Here is a 6,849-nt window from a genome sequence, read left to right as displayed (position 1 = left end):
AAGGTTCCACCTGATCGATACTTTCCTTTTTTATTATTTAGCCTTCCGCTAAATTTTTGTCATTAAAACTTACAGTACATGTTTCGATTGCTTGGCAATCATCATCAGCTGTTTCACATAATGCTTAGGTGAAAATAGCATAAAACAATTCCATAATTAAGATTAAAAAATATGTTAGTAAGGAACAATTAGGTGGTGGTGGTGGGGAAATAGGTGAAGGGTGGAAGGGGGGGGGCAGTTGTTAGTTAAAGATTAAAAACTTATACAAATTAAAAAACTATTTTTTTAAAATTAAAGAGTCTTTGGTTTCATTCTATGTCACTGCACTGGTTATTTATTGAATTCGACGGTTTTTAGCATGATGCTCTTGCAAACCAGTCTCGGTTGTATAATGTTCCTTCTTTTGCTAGTCCTTTCTTGTTTGTATCTCGTTACTGTCCGGTGGAGAAGATTATGTTTATTGGTCGAATTATTCAGGTTTTGTTAAGTTGGATAGTTTGGAGTTCGACCCCTATCCAATTGTTCGGTTATATAAATTCTATTCGGAAATCGTTAAGTTGGGATGTTTGGTGTACGACCTGTAACCCTGTCCAATTTGTTCTTGTTCTGATGTTTACGAGTTTGTATCTATCTCTGCCATCCTCATCCTTGTGTAGTAGCGGTGCAGTAAAATTCCTCCCAGATATTTGCCTTTTTTTTACTTCCTGTCATTTAGGTGTAGTAGCGGTCGAGGACGGCAGAGATAGATACAAACTCGTAAACATCCCAACTTAACGATTTCCGAATAGAATTTATATAACCGAACAATTGGATAGGGGTCGTACTCCAAACTACCCAACTTAACGAAACCTGAATAATTCGACCAACAATAAACATAATCTTCTCCACCGGACAGTAACGAGATACAAACAAGAAAGGACTAGCAAAAGAAGGAACATTATACAACCAAGACAAGTTTGCAAGAGCATTATGCTAAAAACTGTCAAAGTCAATAAACAACCAGTGCAGTGACATAGAATGAAACCAAAGACTTTTTAATTTTAAACATAGTTTTTTAATTTGTATAAGTTTTTAATCTTTAACAAACAACTGTTCCCCTCTTCCACCCTTCACGTATTCCCTCCCCCACCACTTAATTGTTCCTTACTAACATTAAAACTGAGAGCACATTACTTCTTGGTAAACCTCAAAACCCGACTTTTCCTCCCGTTTACCATCTCACGACTGTTGAGGTCTTTACTTCTTAATTATGGAATTTTTTAATGCTATTTTCACCTAAGCATTATGTGAAACAGCTGATGATGATTGCTAAGCAATCGAAACATGTACTGTAAGTTTTAATGACAAAAAATTTAGCCGAAGGCTAAATAATAAAAAAGGAAAGTATCGATCAGGTGGAACCTTTTTCATTAGTTAACTTCATTACAATATCGATACGGAATGAAGTGGATAGTATGTAATACGGTGCTATCTTTGCGTGAAATAAGAATAACGCTATTCTAACGTCCAGTAACTCTGGATTGGTAATGTCTTGAATACTACGAATAGCTGCTAATGCTCTTTCCTTTATATGTATTCTAAATGACGTTCTGGTTGTTTGTAGATGTATTCCAAAATATTTGAAATGATTTACAATTTCCAGTTTCTCATTTCTGAGAAGTATGTTATCTGATTTGGCAAATCTTCCACCCTATCTACAGACCATCTGTACCGTCTTGTTAATGTTAATAGTAAAATCATTTTCCTTTGCCTATTCTTTCAGATTGTCTATTACTATCTGTAATTCTTTTATTCAAGGATTTTGATAGTGTAGAGCATGGGAGACTACTGACAAAAATAAGAACTATTGTACTAGACAAAAGAGTGGTTGAATTGGCTAAATTTTTAGAAAAATAGAATTCATAGAATTAGAGTAGTCAGAGTGTTATCTGATCCTGTAAAAATTAAGAAGGAGGGGGTCACACAGGGCAGTATTATTGAACCGCTTTATTTTGTTCTATATAAATAAAAAACTGGAATCACAGATAAGATTTTGTAGTTGTTATAGTGTACAGAGTAGTAAATAAGTTAGAGGATTGTGAGCAAACTGCAAAAAGACCTCAACAGTCGTGAGATGGTAAACGGGAGGAAAAGTCGGTTTTGAGGTTTACCAAGAGGTAATGTCCTCTCAGTTTTAATTACTGTGGTAATGGGGTGATTACCTCATGGGGATCATTTCAACTACCTAGGTGTTCATATAAGGATTAATCTTCATTCAGGTAATCACATTAACGAGGTTGTAAAAAAAGAATACAGGTATCCTCACATGTATATGAGGATATTTAAGGGATGTAGTAAAGATATAAAGGAGATGGCTTATAAGTATCTGATAAGACCTCAAGAGTATGGCACCCACACCAGCATTACTTGATACGTAGATGTTAGGACCCTTAAGACAACAATCATCACCTCCACTTGATGTGAGAACTGGGAAAGATACAAATAAAAACAGTACAATATGTTCTTGGCGATTTCTGAAAAAATCAGTGTTACAAAAATGTTCTAAACTCTGGACTGGGAATACTTGGGAGTAAGGAGACAAGCTGCTCAACTAAGCACTATGATAAATGAAGTATACCATTTGTAAATGATATGTGATGTAACTTGCATAAATATTCTTGTATTGAATAGGTGGAACAAAAATATATACTTAATTTATTGTAATCTCAGTTCAGTATGGACCAATATGAAATTCTTATTTCTCAATAAGCACTATGTTCAGAGTTGTCAGTAGAGAGATGGTGTGGAATGACATTAGTAGACAATTAAACTTTGAGTGGAGCTTTTAAAAGGAGGAAATATAAAGTTGGAATTAAAGATGACAAATTTGGGCAAATATTCATTTATAGAATGAGCAGTAAGGGATTGAAATAATTTATGAAGGGAAATGTTTGATAAATTCTGAAGTTCTTTGAAAACATTTAAGAAAAGGCTAGGTAAACAATTAATAAGGAATCTGCCAGCTGGGTGACAGCCCTAAATGCATAGCATTGATAATTGTTAATCAGAAAACACCAAGAATTGGACATTGCTCAGTGTTCTTCAATGAGACCTGCATTTGTCTTGTCAGATGGCAACATGAGACGTGTGGAGGGGTCACAATTATGCTGCATATTTTATCATGTTATAGGGCTTACCCCCTCATAGCAATTATGGAATGTGGCCTTTTGGGCCAGTATTATCTATGGTTGTAGAATGGCGTTGTGCAGTTTGTACAAGTGTTCCACTAGAATCTTCGCCCAGTTTGGCAGACAGGATGATATTGCACATCTGCATCATGCATTCATTGACAGTTACTTCATCCAAGAGATGTGGATCACATGGATGCTGTGGCCTGCAGTATCATCTGACATGAAACCGATTTAAAAGGCATGAGGTATGCTTGAAAGGACCATCAGGTGACATCTCCATCTACAGTGATACATGACCTTGCAGAGTTGTGGGGTGAATTGAACTAGAAAAGGTTAGATTCAGTGATCAGTGGTTTGCCTCAAAGAATAGTAACCATATGGAGCAAAAGGTGGGGTACAGTTGAGTACTGATTGTATGCTGAAGCGATTTTCAAAAGTACAGTGACCTACCAACTGTTGCAATTTTTGAAATTTTGTTTCATTACACAGTGTTTTTACAGTAAATTTCTGAAATTGTTCTTCATGTGTAGTATACCAGTAATTGGTGTTAACTGCATTCCTAGCTTGTTCTTGAACTCCTCCATATCCAAGTGGTACTTATCTTTTCTAGATACGTGTGTAAATTGTACGGATAATAAATCATACAATGTTAGAATCAATTTTGAATATAAAATGTAAAATTTGACAAATAAAAAGATATTTCTTCTAAACGCGACTTATTTTGACAGCAGATACAAGCCAGTTAAGGAATAAACCTATTTCAATAATGCAGGGATGATTGATTTATGATAGCCCTGTGGTGATACATCCCTGACACATCTTAGCCTACCAAGCGACCACTGCTCAGTCCAAAGGCCTGCAGATTACTTGGTGAGCGTAATGAATCCTCTCAGCCTTTATTTTTGGCTTTCTAGACCAGGGTTGCTATATCACCGTCAGATAGCTTCTCAGTTGTAATCACATAGGATGAGTGGACCTCAGATCCAGGGAAAGTCCCTGACATGGCCGTGAATCGAACCCGGAGACTTCGGGTGAGAGGCAGACGCTACTTGTGCTTAAAGAAAGCATTTATCGACGCGAAACCTAGCAGACTTGGAGGCCACAAGTGCAATTTGTGCTTAGTACTTCACAGTGGCAATTCATGACATTTTACTTTGAAAGGACTCTGCCGCTATCTCTACCCACTCCACCTCCAGCGTAGTTTTTACTGATCAGCACCAGATTTTAGGTGAAACACTGGCGTAGCCTCCCCACCCAAATGTTTCCTGAAACTAGAGCGAGGATCAGCCGTTGTTTTACGTACGGTACAAAAAGCTTACGCCGAAATGTTAAATTAACGTATCGAAAAAGAATCTACTAGCAAGGGTCAGTAGGGCCATACGTAATTCTCTATATTTGTACTGCTTGAATGAAAGGAAAACACTTAGGATTGTGATGCGCGGGGATGTTTCCCTGTAGAGGCCTCATTATTGGGAATATAACCGTGTGTTGACGAATATCAAGAGATGTCAAAAAGGTCAGTTAGTAAGGGATTACTCAGTACAGCGCCGGAACATGACCACCAAGATAACGGGGGCCACGGCCAGACACGGTTGCAAGCTTTCAACATCGTGTCAGCTTTTTCACATCAGTTCCAGGAAACAACAATATCCTAAAAATTCTGGGGTTGTGCCGTGGTTGAGAGTTGTGCTGTGTTTAAGTTGCAGTGTTGGGAAGACTGTGACAGAATTGTGAACTGCACTTTAGTTCCTCTGTCTGTGCCATATAAATTTTTTTGAAGATGACCGTCATAAAGAAGTCAATACTATGTGCATCATCGGTAAGTTATGAAAACATTTTTTATTCTAACAATAGCAAAACAGATCGCGAATGCGTGCCTAAGTTCTATAGGTAGCCCTACATATTTTGTCAAATGCCCGGGGACTGATTGGAATCTCAAATGGCACCATCAAAACTGCGGGTAACTATTTTAATTAGCGGGCGTGGTAAGTCATTTTGAATGGTTCTATCTTCTCATCAAGACGGCCGAAGCTTGAATCGCAGTCGATGCATGAAATATTTTTAAAATGGGAAGTCGCGTTCTATTGAATCGAATTCTACTTAAAACACCCGGTCCCGTCCCTTATCTTTCTTTAGTACGTTTGAGCCATAACCGCATCATATATGGTGGTGTATTTCGAGGATTCAACCATTCTTCGGGCTTACTTTATACTTTAAATGGTGAGCGGATGCAGTGGCGTACCAGCAAAATAATTTCAGTGGGTTGGGTATAAGTCCAGGCCAGTAGCGTAAATACATCTTCTCCCTGGAAGGGGTGTGGAAATATTTTTTATTTAGAATTTGGTTTACGTCGCACCGTAGGTCTTATGGCGACGATGGGATATGAAACGCCTAGGAGTTCAAAGGAAGCGGTCGTCGCCTTAAGTAAGGTACAGACCAAGCATTTGCCTGGTGTGAAAATGGAAAACCATCTTTAGGGCTGCCGACAGTGGGATTCGAACCCACAATCTCCCGAATGCAAGCTCACAGCTGTGCGCCCCTAACCGCACGGTCAACTCGCCCGGTGGATATGAAAGAAAATCGGTCCTACAGAGTGCGGTGACGGATCTTCAGTAGATATTGTTGTTTTGATTGTTACTGAGCCGTGTATTTTATCCCCCCCCCCCCTTTTATAAAACATGCTATGTGTATTTTAATGTGTTTTCAACTCATTCGTATGTACTATTGTGTTATTTCGCCCCTTTGAGTTATGTAATAAAGCATTCCCAAGTTACGGCCCCAGGGTAAAGGAGTTCATCCGCCCTGGGAGGCGTCTGACCCGTACTAGTCTCCCTTTGGGTTTCCTCTCCCTTGCCCCTGCGGAAGCGCCGTGCACCTTTAGCGCAGCCTGTGTCGCTTTGCGTCACGTGGCCCTGCGTCATGGCTACTCTCGGCGAGGCCGTGCTGGCTCGCTGGGAGTAGGCATTCGTTTCTTGCTCAGTCGCCTGAGCACTTCACGGCCCCGTCTTCGAACCTAGGACCGTGTGCGGTATGGGAGGTAAGCATCTAAGTCTTGATTAGACTCACGGATGCTGGGAGGACATTCCTTCGCTTGTAAGCCACTTGATGGGCGCTAAATGTTGTTTTACCGAGCTCGATAGCTGCAGTCGCTTAAGTGCGGCCAGTATCCAGTAATCAGGAGATAGTGGGTTCGAGCCCCACTGTCGGCAGCCCTGAAGATGGTTTTCCGTGGTTTCCCATTTTCACACCAGGCAAATGCTGGGGCTGTACCTTAATTAAGGCCACGGCCGCTTCCTTCCCACTCCTAGCCCTTTCCTGTCCCATCGTCGTCATAAGACCTATCTGTGTCGGTGCGACGTAAAGCGAATAGCGAAAAAAATGTTGTTTTAAGGCATTATAAGTGCCGAGCTGGTTGAAATCTAACAATGTTTGAATCAGGATTTGTAAAGATATGTCTGAACCTTTTGGTCTGTTTACTGCAGCTTAAAAGAAGTCATATTGTCGGTGCGACGTAAAACAACTAGGAAAAAAATGAAGTTATTGGGAGTTGTGGCCTTGGTAAATGTAAATAAAGATGTTGAGGAATGTATTCAACTTCCTTAGAAGCCTTAGGCGCCTAGAGGCGTCTTTTAATGAAAGTTGTACGGTACTTGAAACCTCCTAGCGTATTGTATGTTAG

This window comes from Anabrus simplex, chromosome 1, assembly GCF_040414725.1.
Source record: "Anabrus simplex isolate iqAnaSimp1 chromosome 1, ASM4041472v1, whole genome shotgun sequence".
Taxonomy (NCBI): Eukaryota; Metazoa; Arthropoda; class Insecta; order Orthoptera; family Tettigoniidae; genus Anabrus; species Anabrus simplex.
Note: the sequence above shows the minus strand (reverse complement) of the source record.